The sequence below is a fragment of the Protopterus annectens genome, chromosome 14.part0, assembly GCF_019279795.1.
Source record: "Protopterus annectens isolate FY-2018-M chromosome 14.part0, PAN1.0, whole genome shotgun sequence".
NCBI classification, from domain to species: Eukaryota; Metazoa; Chordata; order Ceratodontiformes; family Protopteridae; genus Protopterus; species Protopterus annectens.
The window spans coordinates 599,267,705-599,289,053 of NC_056748.1; positions in this window are offsets into that span (position 1 = coordinate 599,267,705).

Below are 21,349 nucleotides of genomic sequence, written 5' to 3' on the forward strand. Positions count from 1 at the left end.
ATACTTAGGATACAATGACCGAACCAAACCAGACTAACTACAGAAAAAGCAAACCTGGCCACAGTGACTCCGACGCACCCTTCCCTGAAAAATACCACCACTGCATAGTAAAATAAAGTGTTAGCACAAGGAACAAACGTAATTTAAGCGCTTTTATTTTTAAACTTTATTTTACTGCAGTGGCGGTGTTTTTCAGGGAAGAGTGCATCACGATTGCTGTGGCCAGGTTTGCTTTTTCTGTAGCTAAAATGTTGCATGGCAGCCCTATGGCTGCAACTTTTTGAACATACTGCATATAGTGCATGTCATCTGGTATTAGGGTTGCCAGTTTTTTTGTGGCTAATACCGGACTAAGGTCATACCCCTCTCATCACCCATAACACCACCCATTCCCACCTCCTCTCCCATCTATGCTCCGCCCATTTAGTGACATCACCATGACATCAGCTGATGGGAACGCACTTTTTTTCTGTTCCGGATGCCTGCTTTCAGACGATTTGAAATGCTTTTCTGTAAAAAAGCACAGTAAATCAGCAAATTTAACAAACACTGATGGTCTGTTTCCTTTTGTGAAACAGAATACTGGAGTTTGTACAGTGTTTTCCTGACTACCAGAGAATTGATTTGATTTATGGATAATCCAGAAAAAAATGGATAGGTGGCAACAGGGATGATTGCAATTTTCCACCTACTGGTCAAAGTTATGCTTAAATAGGGCTAGGGATGGACTCTGCTTCACATGGATAGGAAGCTTGTTCCAGTGCATGGGGACCGTCTGAGACACATTTGTTTTCTCATCAACATGGCCTATTTATGTCACAAGCAAAATTTAAATCCTTAGATCTAATGGCTCCTTGACTCACATTAAATAAGAGATCATGTTAAGTTGTCTATCTCGCCTTCATTCTTGCTGGATGGGTTCGGAGCCGACCTCGGCTCCGACTCGGCCACTCTAAAAGCTCGAGAGTTGGTTCCACCGGCTCGAGGCTCCCCTTATATCCCACAATGCTAGGCGTGAGTTACCTCAGATCTCGTTTGCCGCTACAGCGATCGAGGTGTTGGTTTTCTACCGGCTTCTTGGTGAGTAAACTTTCAGTAAAGTTAGTATACTTAAACCCCTTTATTTTTAATTTTAACTATAGTTTCCCTTAGTTTAGTGGAATCCTACCCCTTTTTTCCACAAAAATCCCGTTTCTCCCCCACAAGAACTTACAAGTTCTCCCCCCGGGCCTTCAGGCCCTTTCTTCCATTCCCTAGTGGTGTGTGTGTGTTACTTCTCTTAATTAAAACTATTGATAGTTGTTTTATTTTTGAGTTTAAAAATAAGATAAGGTGTAATCAGTGTGTTTCACTGAGTGTGTGTGATTACACTTTCTTGTTCTAAGATGTCTAAAGACACAAAGGTCTCAGGCTTCAAGAAGTGTGATGCGTGCTGTCAGAAAATGTCTCTGACAGACGGTCACACTTCTTGTGTCTACTGGGGCCTTTGCACCTGCAGGACTCCTGTGCTGTATGCCACGGCTTCAGTCCCAGGGTCCTGCAGGAAAGAAAGAACAAATTGATCCTAAGGGGTCTACTCAAGCCTGAGGATTCCCTTTCTGTTTCTGGGAAGCCCTCCAAGGCTTCTAGGTCCTCGGCTCCAGCTACTGAGCCGAGACCTAAGGCTACTAAACCTACGTCTGCATCGGCTCCAGCTGGAGCCGATGAGTCTACAGCTTCTGTGGTTCCCTTGGCTCCGGCTGGAGCCGAGGAATTAGAAATTCCCTTGTCGGCTCCGACCAGACCTTCGGAGCCGACATCTAGGAAGAGGTCTAGGTCACCATCCCTTGGCTCCGTTCATTCGGCTCCAGCATCTCCTCTGCTGTCTGAACGGAGCCATAAATCTCACTCCTCTAGGTCATCGAGGCTGTCGGATCATGACCTTCAGAGGGTAGTGAGTCGACTTCTTAAGTCCGAGGCACTGGCCCAGATGCTTCAGAGCCCGACTCATCAGTCGATGCCTGCCCCTGTCCATCAATATGTTCCTCCTCCGACTCCGTTGAGCTCGGAGCCGGGGCGTTTCGGAACCGAGACTGTGGTAGCGTCAGAGCCGATACAGATGTCTTCGGCTCCGTCGTCGGCTCCGATTTCTTCTTTCGAAGAATCTCGGTGCCGGACTTCCCTCGTCGGCTCCGAGGGGGTGAGTGGCATCGGACCCTTGTCCGACCCCGCTCTTCCTCTCAGAGCTTCGGCACTGGTGAGTTCGGCTCCGACATCGGCCTCGGAGCCATCACTGTCGGTGCCGAGGGAGGTTCTCAGCTTCTCGGAGCGGGGACCTCTGGCTCTGCCTGACAGGGGTGCGTTCGAGGTCATGCGGAGTGTGTTAGAACCTGGTTCTACTCCACAGTCGGCTCCGTCCGCCCCTCCCTCTACGGTGCCTCAGGTCAAGTCGACTCACTCCCTCATCCCGGACCGCAGAGAGCCAGCTCCTCAGGAACCCCCTGTGGGGATCTCATCCTCTTCCGAGGCCTCTCCTGATTTGGCAGAAGAGCCCCCTCAGAAGAGAAAGTGTAAGAGGAAACACATTGACTCACCTGAGTCCGTCACCTCTGACACAGATTTAGAGGATTCCGAGGGTTCCCCCCGTTCCCCTTCTGAAGATGTCTCCTTTGCAGACATTCTAGAAATCCTCAAACAGAGGGGAAATTGGCCAGCCCTCAACCGTTCGGAGGATGAATCTGTGTACCTTGAGGCGTTTGGCTCTCGTCCTTCCACCTCCTGGGTGTCTCCCCCGTTTGACCCCCTCATGCAGGTGGTAGCTAAAAAGGCATGGACGGCTCCTGATTCGGTGGACCCCACTCCCAGGAGACCCTCAAAATTCATAACGGCACCAGCAGACAAACAGTTCTTGACAAAAGGAGTTTCTGTGGATGCTATGGTGGTTGCTGCTGCCACTAAGAAGGAACTAGCTGATCCTTCAGTACCTGTCCATCCACCTAACAAGGAATCTAGGTCCATGGACAGGTACGGGAAGCGGATGTTCTCGTCAGCGACATTTGCAATGCGTTCGCTGAACTACCTATGCCATTTTACTCGTCTTCAAAGGGACTTGATCAAAGAAGCGAGTGACATGTTGAAGGATCCTGCAGCTGCGGGTTTTCAAGATAAGATGAACACTCAGCTGGCTACCCTGAACTCTATAGCCAACTCCTCCATGCGCCTCCTTTCTTATGCGGCTGATGGAGCGAGCAGGGCCGCAGGGACAGGTGTGGCCTTACGTAGGCATGCCTGGATGCGGCTATGCAATTTTGCGGACCCCTTTAAAACGTCTTTCACTAATTCCCCATTCGATGGATCATCTCTCTTTGGTCCTCAAGTGAAAGAAACCTTGACTAGGTGCGAGACTGATGGCAAGACTCTTTCTGCCGTCGGAGTCCATTTCTCTACTCCTTCTAGGCCTTACCCCAAAGGCCAGAAAAGTGGGAAAATGTGGTTCCGTAAACAATCTCAAGGGACTTCGCCTGACGCACAGAGTCGGTCCCCGCCAGAGGCAGAGGCGGGAATAACAATGGTAGACGTCGCCCTCGAGGCAGGGGGGGTCCGCAGAACCAGGGCAATCGAGAAGCCTTCTCTGATAAGCCCTTTCAGCATCCCTGAGGTGTTGCCCGACTGCCCACCTTCGGAGGCAGTCGGGGGAAGATTGTCACTGTACCCAGAAGCCTGGCTATCCCTGACTCAAGACAAATGGGTACAGTCCATCATTTCTGAAGGCTATTCCATTCCCTTTCTTCGCATTCCAAACCAATCAAAAAATCCCTTCCAGATGTTCCACCGCTCAAAGGGATCTAGCGGCTTTGGAAATTTCAAAGCTGCTTGCAAAAGAGCAATTCAGCCAGTTCCAGCAGACCAGCAAGGATCCGGAATCTACTCAAGGTTCTTTTTAGTTCCAAAGAAAACAGGGGACTGGAGACCAATTTTGGATCTCAGTATCTTGAACAGATCAGTCAAGAAAACAAGATTTCGGATGGTCACGCTGCAGTCCATCCTTCCCCTATTGGGAAAAGGAAACTGGATGTGCTCTATAGACCTTCAGGATGCGTACTATCACATAAAATGAACAGACGCTCCAGAAGATTCCTCCGCTTCAGGCTGGGAACCAGTCATTTTCAATTCAGGGCCCTGCCCTTTGGTCTCACCACTGCCCCGGTGTTTACCAAATGCATGGCAGTGGTAGCTTCTCACCTGAGACGACAAGGATTCCAGGAGTTTCCATATTTGGACGACTGGCTCCTCACAGCTCCCACCAAGCATCTCCTTCTGATGGCCAGGGATTACACCTTTCGCATTTGTCAAAAGTTAGGCATTTCAATAAATTGCGAAAAGTCTGTTTTGTCGCCTTGTCGTACTATTACCTTCATAGGCGCAAATCTAGACACAGTCGACATGTCTGCGAGACTAACAGATCAGAGAATAACAGATATACACAAACTGGTCTCATTCCTTTTCAGCAACAACAGAATCAAAGCCAGGTTAGTTCTGAAAGTGTTGGGAATTATGGCAGCTGCCATACCTCTGCTTCCATTAGCCAGATTCCACATGAGAATCCTTCAATGGATGCTCTTTACACAATGGTCATACCAGCAACTTCCAATGTCCCACACCATTATGATCACGCAGACGTGCAGAAATCATCTCATGTGTTGGATGTCTTCCCCTCAGCTCTTATTGGGAAGACCCTTTGTTCCTCCCCCTCCGGTTGCTACTCTGACAACGGACGCCTCCCTGATCGGGTGGGGGGGGCATTATCAGGGCAGGACGGTCCAGGGCACATGGCAACCAGACGAATGCCACTTGCACATAAATGTTCTGGAGATGAGAGCAGTGCTTTTAGCGTTGCAAGCCCTTCAACACTCTCTTCCCTTGGGAACGATTGCAATCCAGACAGACAACATGTCTGTAGTGTGGTATATCAACAAACAAGGCGGAACCAGGTCCTACCCCCTGTGTCGAGAAGCACTCAGATTGTGGCAATGGGCGATTTCTTCTCAGCGGTTTCTGATAGCAACACACATCCCCGGGAAGTCCAATCAAATCGCGGACAAGTTGAGCAGAGCTATCCTCATGCCTCACGAGTGGTCTCTGAAAGACTCTGTTGTGAGAGAAATTTTTCTCAAGTGGGGTCAGCCTTGCTGCGATCTTTTTGCTACTCCCCAAAACAGCAAGTGCAGAGATTATTTCACTCTATTCCCTTTACCGGGCCAGCCCAGCAGAGACGCTCTAGTCCAAGTTTGGCCCCGGGGACTTCTGTATCCATTTCCTCCCTTCCCACTAATCTCTCAAGTGATACAGAAAGCTATCGCTCAGAAGGCCTCGTTGATCCTCATTGCTCCTTACTGGCCTCGACAGGTGTGGTTCCCCTTTCTACATCAATTTCTATTGGAGTGACCTTGGCATCTGGACCTAGTTCCAGATCTTTTGATCCATCAGTCGGGTCAATTTCATCGCTCCCTTCCCTCTCTGAACCTCACTGCTTGGTTCCTCCAGTTCCAACCTTAGCCAGGCTTCCTCAATTATCTCACTCTGTTCGAGATATTTTGATAGCTTCCCATAAATCTTCCACTCGGAAGATTTATTTGAGTAAGTGGAAACGCTTCACATATTGGGCTCAAGGAAGGGACATAGATCCTTTCACTGCTTCCATCCAAATAGTCCTTGATTTTCTAGCTGAACTCTTCCATGCAGGTTCATCTCCTTCTACTCTTAAAGTTCAATTGGCAGCTATTTCTAACTTTCATGTGGGTATTTCTGAGTCTGCCTTAATGTCCCACAAGCTTTGCAAAGCCTTTTTGAAAGGAGTTTTTCTTCTCAGACCTCCTATAAGAAATCCTCCTTCTCCTTGGGACCTAAATTTAGTTCTTACTTCTTTGATTCTTCCCCTTTCGAACCTGCAGCCTCCTGTTCTTTAAAATTGCTATCATGGAAGACTCTCTTTCTGGTAGCTATTACTTCAGCTAGAAGAGTTTCAGAACTTCATGCACTCAGCTGTCGACCTCCTTATCTATTGTTCCATAAGGACAGGGTATCTTTACGAACCAACCCGTCCTTTTTGCCTAAGGTAGTCTCGACGTCTAACCTAAATCAAAGCATTGACCTCCCTGTCTTTTTCCAGAATATTCCAATAGGTCTGAACAAAAATTACACTGGCTAGATGTTCATCGTCAGTTGAGGTACTATTTGGATAGAACAAAACAATTCAGGAAATCTGACCAGCTGTTTGTCTCCTATGCAGAAGGCAGAAAGGGACTTTCAGTTTCAAAGGTATCATTATCTAGATGGCTAACATCTCTGATTTCCCTTGTTTATGAAATTAGACACCAAAAGCTGCCTAATAAACCTAAGGCCCATTCCACCAGAGCTTTGGCTACTTCTTTAGCCTTCCAAGACAGACTGCCTATTGATACCATTTGTGCAGCGGCTACTTGGGCTACTCCTCACACTTTCATTTCTCATTATAAGTTGGATTTAGCTTCTAGGCATAGAGCTAACTTTGGTTCCACTGTTCTCAGGAGTCTGTTCCGTTAGGCCACCCGGGACAAGGTGCTAGGGACGCGGTCCCATCCAGCAAGAATGAAGGCGAGATAGACAACTTAACATATAGAAGTTATGTTCTTACCATAACGTTCCATGTTAGTTGTCTTCTTCTCGCCTTCTTCTTGCGTCCCACCCTCCTTCCCCCTGGCCTGGGCAGACCTAGAGGAGTTGTGATTGTGACCTCTCTTTCTACCACCTCTTTTCTTAGGCATATGCTGTTGTGCATATTTCCTGGATCAGGATATAGGTCACCCTTCTTTCTCCCTGGTTTTAGAGGTGGACTTTGTTTATAGTTATTCTGATACTATTATAAGCTGGGGTTAGCTTACAAACGAGATCTGAAGTAACTCACACCTAGCATTGTGGGATATAAGGGGAGCCTCGAGCCGGTGGAACCAACTCTCGAGCTTTTAGAGTGGCCGAGTCGGAGCCGAGGTCGGCTCCGAACCCATCCAGCAAGAAGAAGGCGAGAAGAAGACAACTAACATGGAACGTTATGGTAAGAACATAACTTCTATTTTTCAACAGTCATTTATTTAAAGTACCACTTTAACATGCCTAGCTTCAGTAAAATAATGCCACCACAGTCTTTTTATTAACCAGTTAGGCCTGCTGTACATCCTTTTTCAGAGGCAACCAGGGAGGAATGCCTGGTTAAGTGACTTGTTCAAGGAATACAGTAAGCAAAAGAGGGCTAAAATAATCAAAAGCTGTACCACAAGAGCTAACGTTCACAGCCTTAATCTTCTGTGCCAATTGCAAAACGATCTTTTTTATATATCACAGCTGCATGAACAGCTAACAATGTAATGACAGGACAGGCAACCTAATTGTTATACAACTTCCCAGTCTAACCATACCTCTCAACTGCATCTCATTATGAGGAGCTATCATTTTGAGTCTAAAAGCCCACATCTCAAACTGTTCCACACTGAAAGTGTCCCTCACACAGTTATATATATATTTTTTAATTAATATCCATGTTGAACAACACTAAATTATTTCATCAATGAACATTTTGTAAAATACCTATCAACTGTCTAAACTTTTACAGAATATCCAGATTTTTGCCTCATATTTTAGATATGTTCCTCATAAAATCTGTGGTTTTCTGACACATCAGTGAGGATCAAGTTCACTAAATAAAGGCGGACGAGTTTCAGATATCACATTCTTCAGAAAATACATGGTAAAACAAAACCGTTTATTCTAGCAACTTTCTAAGTTTCTAAAAGCAGTATTCAAATTATATCCCTATTTTTGGGCCTTTGCCCCCTATTATTTTTGACTTTGTCCAAATTTCTTCTGTTGAGAGGTATGATTTGCAAGTACACCTTTTAACCATCCTGTGAGCTTCCTAGTTGAAGCTGTTAAGTGGTTAGTAAGTGTTCTACATTTTTCTCATTTATACCCCATCAGTTAGACGTTGCCCATTCGATTCTCAGTTTGAGCGTCTTCTGTGTAGCGACATGCGTGAATGGGCATTCCTTCATTGAAGGTTGTGCGTTAGGCCCGGCAAGCCAGTACGTAAAAATCTACTGCCAATCATTAGCGGACCGGAGTTCCGCTGTGGCGACCCCTAACCGGGAAAAGCCGAAAGACACAAACAAACATGAGAGCAAGGGTGTAGCTAAGCATACATAGTTTACTCAAATAAATACACTTTTTTCTGAGAATCTCTTGGAAACTTCAACACTCAAAAAGCACAGAAAACTTAGAACTGTGTCAACAAATATTTAGTGTACAAAGGTATACAAAAAATGTTTGCGGGAAAGGAATACACATCTAAAAATGGCTTTTTATGGGAATAAATGGTAAAAATTGAAAATAAAGTGTCATCTTCTATTTATTGGGGATAGCATTTTGAAGATTAGGTACATTTTTAAAATGACAGGTGGGTGCAGGACGCAGGACAACATTAGGTTTGAGTACAAATGTAAATTTATAGCTACACTCCTGCACGAGAGGCAGTGTCCCACATTTTTGTGATGAAAGGTTAAGAGTTACAGGTCTAGCTTTAATGAAGCGATATTTGTTTTATATATCAGAGCTGCAAAAACTGCTGGGTGTAAATGCCAGGACAACCATCCTACATGTTGTAAAGCTACACAGCCTAGCTTTTCAGCACTAGTCAACTCTTGTATTAAAGTTAAAATGTAATGTTCTGTAAGAGCATATGTGTATACACAACTGTTAATTGTCAAAAAGTCTGATTTGTGTGGAGCTTTTCTCCCAGGTCCTCTGTTAAAAATGGGTTTCTGATCCAGTCAGACTTTCCTGGTTAACAAATATCAAAAATAAGTAATTTTTTCCAGATATCCTAGAGCTGTGCCATAAAGATGCAACAATATGGTTAACAAACTACTTTAATATTTAACTAAAAGTTGCCACAATGTTCCACTGAACTGCCTTTGACATCCTAGTCATGAAGATTATACACCACACACATACTACCCTAAAAATTAAATACTCAGTGACAGTTGTTAAATGATACCTACACATAAAAGAAAGAGATAAGCTGAACCCATAACACAACAAAAATAAAGTATGAAAAATTCAAACACGAAACCAAGTTTCAACATTTGCAAAGATGCAGAGTAGCAGGATGTGCCATGTGCTTTAAAGCAGAAGCACAGACAGCAGCCTAACAACATATTTTTTAATAGTACAGCTCTTAAATACACACAAATCGTGCTCAAATGCTACACAAGATGTACAGAGACGTGAACATACTTCTAAATATATATAATACTTTGCAACAAGAAACACCAAAAATATCAAACCAATTCCCTCTAAATCTGAACATCAACTGTCTATTCTTCATAAAACATACCTCTGAATAACAAGCAGAAACAGATAAAGACAATATTTCCTTTTCATATGTACTAGTTTAACTTCTCCCGTCGTGATACAAATTCCCCATATCACAGTCACTTTCCAAACAGTGTCACAGATTAGTAGGGCCAGACCAACGAATGTTGTGAAGCATTACTGAGAAATGTATTTTGTTTTAACTACCACACTCTCTAAGTAAATCCAGAAAAAAGTTATGTAGTGGCACAAAACCCGGACTTCATGTGTTCGGTTTTGAATGAAATTTGTAACTGGACAATTTGTCAGAAAACTGGACAGCTAGCAACTCTATCTGGTATGTTGTGATTGCCTTCATGTTTTGTAATCATACTCTTCAACTGTACAGATTTTCGCCAAATGTCCAGATTTTTGCCTCATATTGTTGGTCCGTTTTTCATCACATTCTGGTTTCTTGGCAATTAGTGGCAAATCATTAAAGACTGAAGTTAGAAGATAATGACAGACATTTGAATTTCAGACGTCATACCCTTCAGAAAATTCATGCTAATGCAAAACCTGTTATTCTCTCAACTTTCTAAGTTTGTAAGGGCAATATTTAAAACATGTCCCTGTTTGGGGGCCTTTGTCCCACTTTTGTTTATGGCTTTGTCCAGATTTTTTGCTCTGAAAAGTTAATAGGTATGTTTCGTATCCTTTGGTCACATAAGCAGATATCAACAAAAGAAATGCATTTGTTATTGTAATTTTACTTTCCTGTCAGAGTCTTCTAACAACTAACTCCATTTTTCCTGCTTATACCAAAGACGAAAGCACAGTAGTCTGGTTTCAGAGAAATGGGAAATTACTTTTTTTTAACTTTCTTCTGTTTTTCTTATTCATTCATTTATTTGTTTATTTAGATATACCTCTTCAGAGAGGTGACTATATAATATAAAGGTTGAGTGATAAGCAGAGTGTCATACAATATGCAAGTGGAAACATAACGAATCCAACCAAAAGTGGCATGATTATGCTCACACATCTTGTAGCTTTAAGATGTTACACTGCCAGAAGGATTGCTGTATCCTCAGTAGAAAAACCCAAACAAAATTTTCAATCTGCATCTTCTCTGCTTTAGTGCTGAACATCCATTAAATGCAGTAGCAGGTGACTGTGCAAATATACCTCTTGTTAATTAAACTGCTGCTCACTGGCAATAACGTCTCTGAACTGAAGTTTATGCTTTACCTTAAAAAAATCTAGTCAGACAATGCATCATTTAAGAGCAAAGTACACAAAATATAAAGTATAGACTAGATGAATATCAGGGAGCTTCTTTTTTTTTTTTAAAGATTACATCTAGGTCCTCATGACCTGAAATTCAGTCCATTTTATTTGGTCAGACATTTCATGGTTAATACAGATGGTTAGCATGTTACCCACTGGAACATACTTAGGCATTTCTCCTTTTAATATCAGTCAAATTCCTTAAATATCTTTGCTTGATTTTTTTTTTTCTTTCTTTTTTTTTTTGCAACTTGTCCATAGTCCTAAACTTCACAAAGTTTCAAGAAGCTGTTTTTGTTTTGGCCATTTTCTGAGCCCTGTTTTAAACATTAAAATGCATTGTAAACTGTTCTTTAAATGGTATTTATCTGTCACTATTCTGCTGAATACTGAAGATGATTACGGCCTGCTGAGAAGACATTACACAGCATTATACAGCTATATCAGATTATCAGTCAATCTATTATAAAGTACTATGTTTAAAAAACTATCTGACTAACCCAAAACCTTTAAAAGGTTTATTCTAACATGATTTTCACTAACTTAAATTCATTACAATGAGGCAGGTTGGGTAAAAAAATAGCTCACCACTGAGTTATATTGCAAGCATGCGTTCTTTTTAATATGGACTAGTTATAATGATTTTTGCCAACATGGTCTGACAAGTCATTCATACAAGAGCATAAGCAACTCCCACTCACTTAATTTCCCTTCCCTAGCAAGGCATTACTACATTTTGTTGTCATTTTCTACCCATACTCTTACAGTTCTTTTCATGCACTGGTATGACAAACTCCATACTCCATAATGAATATGTCATTGCAAAATTTTTATAACCATAGCACGGGACTCTCGCATTTTTTGGCATGAAACTAAATTTGACACCCATTAGTCACATTTGCAACTTAAATGGATCATTTTACACCATTTCTTGCTTAATTTTTTTTATTCATCTTTTGTTTTTTTTTTTTGTTTTTTTTCCAAACAAATGTGTTTTCCATCATTGCTTTAAATGCAGTAGATAAAAAGCCCATAAAAAGGAACCATGCTATTTTCCACTCACCAAGAATTTGTCAGTTTTGTAATGATATAGAAAATAACAACTTACACTGAACAGCTAGACCTTATGCCCATTGTCTCCTTGGTGGGAAGTTGTCAGAACCTAGGATCTTATCCACTTTTATCATTATTAGTTGTGTACAGTTTTCAAAAAAGTCATTCATTTGCATATCCCTTACCATCGATACTCTTCATCATTACACCATTAGTTCATTTTTGTCTAAATACAGACACAAAATATTTTAGCGCGCAGCAAATAGTTTTGGTTACTCATCATAAGATACCCTTCCAGATTTTAATAGCACCAGATCTATCTTTGTCTTTCTTCTCCTTGTGCAACATATGTAACAAAACAGAAAGTTTTGCAAATCACATACATGCTTCAAGCTTTTTTTTTCCTTTTTCAATTGTCCTCTCCCTGCAGCAGATCATCACTTGCTACCGTTCCTCTCTTCATTCTCTGTGTCAACATGACCCACTTAAGGAGTTGGCGAGGAGATCAGCAATGCTGGTGCACTGTCATACTGTTGCCAGGGAGTATGGCCTAACCCCCCTCCCACCCACAGCAGCCTTACAAGCTCCACAACGTTTGCATACAGGAGGTGAATGTAAGGTTCTGCACATGTGCAACATCCTGACCAAGTTATTTACTGTTTACAGCACAGAGCTTGCCAGATACTTAATTAATTCTGCAACTGTAGTGTGCCTCAGCCACTTCCATTACCATAGAATGGGTAAGCTGGTATCTACTGATTATTCCTAGACCTCTCCTCTTCCCTGTTTGGCCCCTCCAGCGCCTGTACCTCTAGTTGAACATGGGTCTTTGTGGGCACACTGAGGGCTTTATCACACTGTCATTGCTTCAGACTTTGAGCAATTTTACTTGTCCCTCTATTGAAATATCGTGACTTGGACTGATGAATCTGGAAACAAAGAAATAAAGTCCAAATATACATTGCGGAGGGGCAAGCCCACCTGCTCCCACTGATATATATATATATATATATATATATATATATATATATATATGTATATATATATATATATATATATATATAGTATTAGTAAAAAAAAATATATATATATATATATATATATATACTAAATCCAAGATCACTATCTCGCTCTCTCTTTCTGTAAAAAAAAACAAATCTAAGCTCACCATATCCGAAAGAAAAGGAAATTTTCCAAGAAATGGCAATTTCAGTCTTAGTATAAATATAGATTTTGGTCTTTCATTCCCCACATTTCAGGACTCAGCAATACAAGTCCTGACATTTCAAATGGTTTCCTTTTACTTCAGATTGATTTCTCTTTAGCATTCTCACACAGTGAGACAGACAGAAAGACAAGCAGAAAAAGACACACACACACACACACACACACACACACACACACACACACACACACACACACACACACACACACACACACACATTTTCACAAGTATAACTCAGAAAGTTAATTTATTTCATTTCACAAAATTCCACACTGTATATCTTTCAGTCTTATCTGTTTCTTCTTTCATAGCCCTTAAAATAGCCATGAGTAGGAAATCATAGTTCTCTTACCTTACTATAGTACTTCATTATTTGTATGTCTGTATGTATGTATGTATATTATTTGTATGTAATATATATATATATATATATATATATATATATATATATATATATATATATATGGTTTAGGGTCTATATTAGAAGACCAGCTGTTTAGGTGATCGAACATCTAAACATCAATCTCTAATATCGAAAGCAAAAAACGACAAACGGCCGATTTAACACAGGGAAAGATTTCCCTTGGCCATTCACCAGAGTTTGCTATTTCCCTACGGTTGAGCAATCTCAGAGTTGGTATATTTAGTTAGGGGGGTGTGGGGGGCACAGCCCCCCATGACGAGGGGTGTGGGGAGTGAAGCCCCCTACTTAATTCAGATGTAAAGTAATGTTTTTTGTGTTGTGGCCGAGGGGCATGTTTCCCTGGGATGTTCGACACTGTGCGGTTTGATATTAGAAGTTCGATGTTTAGGTGTTCGATCACCTAAACAGTCAGTCTTCTAATATAGACCCTATGGTTTACTATCAAAATGCTGACCTTCCAAAAAAAATCCCTTTCGTAACATCAAAGGAAATAGTGAAAGCCATAATAAACATCAGTTTACAATGTCAAATCAGCTGAACGAATTCAGCAGACTTGACATTTTCACCAAAGAGTGCATGTGATGTCCATATAAGAGCTCAGGTAAGTGAAAATCCTACACCTCGCATCACATTTTTGCTGGGGGGGGGGGCAAACCCCCCTGCTCCCCCCTGTGGGGGGTTGTGCCCGCCCACACACACCCTGCTAACTGTATATTCTGAGATCGTACTACAGTGAGGAAAGGGATGAATGTCCCAAACAGCACTGTACTGCAATCTCTGTACATTACTTGGAGCTCATGTCAGTGAATGCACAGCAGTATTTGCTGATGCAAACTGTCATTCATGTACTACTCGACAACATGGAAATTGAACATCTACCATTCGATTTTCCATCTGCAGAGTATGTCCATTCATCATTTTGATAGTAAATATATATATATATATATATATATATATATATAAATATATATGTGTGTGTATATATATATATATATATATATATATATATATATATATATTTCAGTCTTTTCCCATCCTTCCTGTTAATTACATTAATTGTACAACCCTTTATAGTTACATATAATAGTAGATGATATTCCAAAATATTTATTATTCTAAATTTCCGAGGCAAGTTCATTGTTTCTTATTACTTCCAAGCCATTTTTCTCCTCTACCTCATCTGAATTATATAAAAGTCCTGCATTTTCTATTTCTTGTAAAATGCCTTATATTTTATCAAATCATGTATCTACTAATGTTTCCAAAATCAGTTTCCTTTCATCGTAGTGGTGTCTCTTGTTCCTTTTTTGTTGATTAAAATGTCATGTTAGATGTACTTTTTATTGACCATACCCTGCTTATTGTCAGTAATTCAATACCCTCATGTGAATTCATATCAGGTATTCTGTGCAGCGGGTCTATATTAGATTTCGTGTTTCATCGAACACCTCTTCATCAATCCGTAAACCACGAAAACACAAAACAGTGAACGTGCATATAAGTAATTTCTTTCCCTGGAAAGAAATTGCTTACCCTAAACAAAAAAAACATATCACTACAAACAATACAAAGTGGAGGGCTTCACCCCCCCACCCCCCTAACTAAATATACCAACTCCCAGATTGCACTACAGTGGGGAAAACGGCAAAGTAACAAAAGTGGCCAAGCGATTTCTTTCCCAGGGAAAGAAATCACTTATATGACCGTTTGCTGTTTTCGTTATTTAACAGTCGATGAAGAGGTGTTCGATGAAACACCTCTTTGAATATATAATAGGAACTCTGTGCAGCAATATGGACCAACACAAGTCCTCCTGCTTTCAATACAAGCTCAGTCACCTTCTAAAGCTATTCTTTTTGCCCTTCTCTCATTCCTACATTATATTTGCCTCTCTTATACAAAGAACCACACCACTTTGTCATAATTTCACCATTCTACAGTATTGTAAAATTTTATAACCCTCCACTTTTGTACCCCTACTATATCCCCTTACTTATCAGTATATGCATAAGTGTCTATATCCTCTGCCACATCAGGACTCCATCCATAACTAAGGTCTCAGAATTGTAGCATACTCCCTAAGTCTTTTGTCTTACAGAAAAATACCCTAAAAGTATCCTTTTCCTCTTGTCTTGTATCTCCCAAAGAACCTCTAGCCAACCCTTTTTTGCTTTTCATGCCTTGGCACCCCTTTACATGCAGTAATTTGTATTCTCCATTTCTTCTGATAGCTGTATCTCATTTTCTCCTACTTTAATCTTTATTGTTTTCCTAGTGCCATCAAGCTAACCCCATTAACTTTGTTTCTTTCTAGTTTAAACCACTTTAATGTAGTATAAAGTTGATGTTTGCCATTGCCTTGTACATTTCATGTCTAAATGTTTACTTTTGTTATTTGTCATTTGTTTACTATGTTGTACAACTAGGCCAAAACACATGTTAATTGAAGGACTAGGGAGAAAAGCTCAGCAATCAGAATTACTTTTAAAATCTGTAACAGCTGGGACTAGGATACCAATCTTACTCATGAGCCTAGAAACTGCTTGAGCCTACAAACTGCTTCTCAGGAATCAGCTTGGGATTGTTGCTTCTTATTTAGTCGTGGTGAGAGAAGAAACAGAGGGACATTATTTCTTATCATTTCTAGAGGTTACCAATCACTGGAAAGCTTGAAATGTTCTTCTTAGGAGCCATCTTTGAATTAATGTTAATGCTTTGTCCCCGGTGAGAGAAATAGCAGAGGGACATTGGGTCCTGCTGGTTTCTGATAGGGCAGTATGTATGGGACTTCGCTTAGTGGCTGGTCTGGCTGCAGTTTGGTTGAGAACCTCTTTAGGGCCTTTGTGCAGCTTGGTTTTCTGCTGCATCCAGCTGCTGCAGGGTCTAGTCAAGGTATCTACCAAGAGGAGACAATAGCGAGTGTGTTGAACCCATAAACATTTCTGTCAATACTACTTCTCAAAAAAGCATCTTGAGACTAGTACTAATTTTTTGCTTCTGGTGAAAGAAGGAGCAAAGTGCGCTTTAAATCATTTTAAAGTACTGTTACTTTTGCTACTGCATTTGAGCTGTTTAATTCTGTATGTTAAGTGTTTGATGCTTGAATTAGTGTATAAGCAAGGGTGGAGCCAGGCACATTCTTTGGACTCTACCGAGTACATTTTTTCTGAGCATCATATCAACATGGCTTTTTTCAACTCATATTATGTTCAAAACTGTCTAAATGAATGGCTTTAACAACACATGCAATATTGCCAGTCTAAAAACTATATTTTTAATAGTTTTAGGGAGATCAGCTGAAAATGTTGCTTACATTTATTAAGTGCATTTAGGGCAGCATTTTGAGAGCTGTGTCCATTTTTAAATGATAAGTGTCGTGGGGGGGGGGGGTGCACTAAGAGCTTGTGAGTACAAAATGGAATTTGCCTGCTACACCCCTGTGTATAAGTTAATTATTTCCTGCACTTTCAGCTTGGGTTACTGTTTAAGTTGATTATTCAATGTGCTTACAGGCACTTCCAGTGATTTAAAGTAATAAGGGTTAGGACTACACTCTAGATGCAGTGGAAAGATTTGGCTAGGCTTAAAATGACCCACAGGGGCAGATAGCCTAGTATTAATGTAGGAATCTGAAAGCAGTCTGCTGTTATTCTGTGCTGATAATCACTGAGGAAACCTTAGAATGTGCTTACTGTGATTGATCAGAGGGCTATGTTGCTTGTTTACTGGTTTTCTGAGCCTGTATATAAAGGTATCACGTTTGTCCGAGGCTTAGCATCATGCAGCAATGATTAGTAGTGGCCTGTATTGACAGTGATACTTAGAATTGAAAATTTCCTATAAAAGTACCTCTGAAATTTTCTCAGTAAATAGCTGCACAAAAAGCAACTAGTTTGCACATTGAGGAGCGCAAGTTTAGTCTTAGTCTTGATTCTTATACAGGTTAGCCAGCTGTAAACATCTCCTGTACCATCTCCTTATATATCACATAATAAGGATCTGTAACCTACTCCTACTATTCCTACTATCTCTGCAGCCAGGTTGTTGGATATAGGCATCCTGAGGCAATGTAGTAATTGTCTCATGTTTACTGACAACTGCCTAATTCTTAAAAAAACTGATACATAATGTGAGAGATGTCATTACGCAATGTCACTGGAGGTGAGGCTCTCATATACAAGCACTTATAATGCCAAATAGGTTGGCAGAAATACACACACTACCCCGCCCACAAATAGTTTGGACCAGACACATAGACCCACATCTGCTGAGGCTCTTAAATGTAATCTTCCTAAACCCCAGAGTCCTTATAGATATTGCACTTACAGTAGGTATCCTCAGTAATCTCAAAAGCAATGTACCAAAACAACACATACACCCACGTCTCAAGGAGTCTCAACTTCTAAAGTGATAAGGTCCCATCAGGCAAACCACCAAACAACCCAATATTTTGGTCATAGGAGACTCAACTGTGAGATGCACAAATGTCCCACTCACCAGGCTAAGTAAGGAGAGAGTCATAGTCAGTTGCCTATCAGGGCCAGGATCCACCAGATCATGCACACACTAAGGTCTTTGAACCACAAGTACAGGAATGACTCAGTCATAGTCCAAGTGTGTATAAATGGCCTGAGACATACCTCCTTGGACTATATGAAAAGAGATATGATGGAGCTCTCTGACTATATGTCTCAGGCCAGTAAGAGGCTAGCACTGAGCAGCATTCCACCTTCACCAAAGGTGATGTCACAGTATGAACAAAATATAACTGACTTTAATAATTGGTTTAGGTTTTGGTGTCATTCAATGGGAGTAAAATACCTGTTAGTCTGGAAGGATACAGTTGACAGATCTCACTGCTTTACCAGGGATGGTCTGCACATATCCCATCTAGGTTTTTGAATTTTGGCTTAAACCTTGTCCTCCCCTGTAGCGTCTTTTTTTTGACATTGCCAGCCTGACAAACCTTCAAACATGGCATAACCAACCAAAGAAAATCTAAAGGTGTCACTGCTCAATACCAGGGGTTTAAACACAAAATTCCACTTCCCGAAACCTCTCCTCACCCTGGAGAATGTAGACAGCTGGCAGTTACTGAGACATTGTTTAAAGCTGCGGAGACCATCCTGGCAGTTCAGGGCTATAATGCCTTCCACAAATTTAGACCAGCTGCTGCTGCACAACATAGGATAAAAAGTGGTGGTGTCTCAATTTGCATCAAAAACAAAAACACCTCAAGATTGGTCAAATAGTATGATGCGTTTTGAGCTTCTCCATATTCAAATTACGATAAGCAAAATCCTAGTCTGCATACTTGCAAGCTATAGGCCCCCCCCATGACCCAAGAAACCATTAACACATACTTAAATGTACTAGAGACACTCCCCATTCAACCCAACACCATATTCATGGGTGGTTTAACTATCCCACTATAAAGTGGGACTCATACATGACCTCATACATGCAGGGCCAGGGATTCCTGCACATTGTAAACACAAACACCTTAAACCAGATAGTCTGCACATCCACTAGGGTACTAACATCCTTGACCTGGTCCTTCCAAACATGGGAAAATGCAGCACCACCCCCCACCCCCCCACCCCCAGTTTACTGTCATTACTGGTCAGGTTGGACCATAAGCTGTCTCCTTTGACATAAAATAAAGCCTGGGACCTCAGCTAACCCTGGAACGTTTAGGAATTATTCTAAGGCAAATTTTGTACTACCAAGTGACACACTAGCAAAATTTTAAGCACACCCCAAGCCACGAGAGCACTGCTTTTTATGGCAGAATTGTTCATAAAATCCCTGTATAATCATATTAACAGCTGCTCAGAGAGCTGTACCCACCCATAACAAACACAGAACTAACTCAAAAAACAAGCCTCCTTGGTGGAATCCCAAAATCAATAGGTTGTATCATAAAAAGAAGAAACTCATGGCAAAAATTAGGAAATGCAATACCTAGCAAGGTAAAAACTCCCTTATCAATCTAATCAAGAAACTCAGGGAGCCAGTCAAGTCTAACAAAGCCAGATTTGATGTGCAAATGACCTTCTTGGCCAAGGACCATCATAAACCATTCTTAAGCCATATCCACAACCTCAACGGCAGTACACAACAATGTGCCTAACTAACTGTAAATTAAGCCACCTATACTGAGCTAGAAGTTATAGCAAATCTACTGGTCAACAAATTTAGCTCCAGTTTTTACCCCTCCCCCTTCAGATACCCCTCAGGAAATATCCCCATCCATAACTCTCCCAGCTATAACTAGGGAATGGGTCCTCAATGCACTCTCCAAGGCAGAAAAAATTGCATTGATGAGATCCAATAACATCCCAGGATGCCTCCTTAGTAGCATGAAACTTGACCTATCAGGACCACTAGGATCAATATTTAATAGCAGCCTCCAGGCAGGTTTCAGAAAAGTGAATGGAAGACTGCAAATGTCATCCCTCTGCATAAGGGAGGGACATCTACAGACCCATAAGTGTGTCTAGTCTCATATACAAAGACATGGAAATATCACGGAAATGAAAAAACAGCGCCATAGGAAACCATCAGGCAGTGAATCCAACCCAGTATGGTTTCATCAAGAGCAGATCATGCCTACTCAACCAGATGGACTTCTTCAAGAAGGTTACCAAAGCAAGAAATGAGGGCAAAACAGTGCATACTGCCTACCTTGACCTTGCCAAAGCATTTGACACAATACCCCACATGGGCATTGTAGACAAACTCAAAAAATTAGGATTAAATCCCTATGTCACCCACTTGATAGTCAGCTGAATCAAAGATAAGACCCAAGAAGTTAGGATAGGGGAGTCTACTAGCACAAAAAAGGCCAGACACTAGCAGAGTCCCTCAATGCTTGGTGCTAGGGCCACTCCTTTTTGGCATCTACTTCTCAGAAGTCAAGGCCAACATCAAGGGCCTCTGGCTGACCAAGTTTGCAGATAATTGCAAACCAGTTACAGTCATGAAATTCCCTCCAAGAAGACCTGATACAGATCAATAACTGGTGCCAGAGCCACGGCTTAAAACTCAGTGCCAAGAAATGCATACTTGTATTCTTTGGGAGGATGGCTATCCTTGAAATGATCACATTGATAATGCACTCCTAAGAGTAGACCCCATGGTCAGTGACATTAGAACATATGTAGACAGTAACATGGCCTTTTTTCCATCATGTGTGTGTGCTAGTAAGGAAACTATTCTATGCTGTGCAGCTTATAAGCAACAGTATGGCATACAGTTCTACGACTGTCTTTTTTTTTTGCTGTACACGGCCCTCATCAGACAAATCCCCTTCGGTATGTACTTCCCCAAACATAGGCAACAACTGTAGCATCCACACAAGTTCCTCAAAAAAGAACAGAGTACATAAACATGTCCCATACAGACTTCCTTAAAGCCATATCCCTGTACTTAGTCTCCTACAGACTGCTGTGAGGCAATCTGTTCTAAAAAGCATCCTCTCATCCTGTTCTGATGGACTTCTTGCGCATCTGCAAAATAAATAGCATATGAATTACCTGGTAAAGGGACTTAAACCTTGTTTACAACATAAATAGGACATATTGGAGGACAGCTGTGTGTCTCAGAGACTACCTTTTTTCTAGAACAGGCTTTCCAATAATGTGAAGCAGAGTTCTTCTCTAACCCAATTCAAGCATGACTTGGACCAGTGGATGTGGAATCAGAATTTACCCTGGTCTAGCCCTTATGTCTCTATTACAGAGACAGCCTGTAAATGCTTGACTACCCATGCCCAAGCCTGTCTATACCCCTTAAAATAACCCTAGGGTATCAAAAGTTGTCAGTCACATTGGGAAGCATAACTAGGCTTAAAAAGCTCCCCCCCCCCCCCCCCCGGGGCAGTAGCCAAATCACCAAATGAACCTATGAACCTATTAGTGAACAATCATAATATAAACTAAACTGTAAGGTAACTATATAATAAATGCACATTTCAGTCTTACAGAAAGTCCATC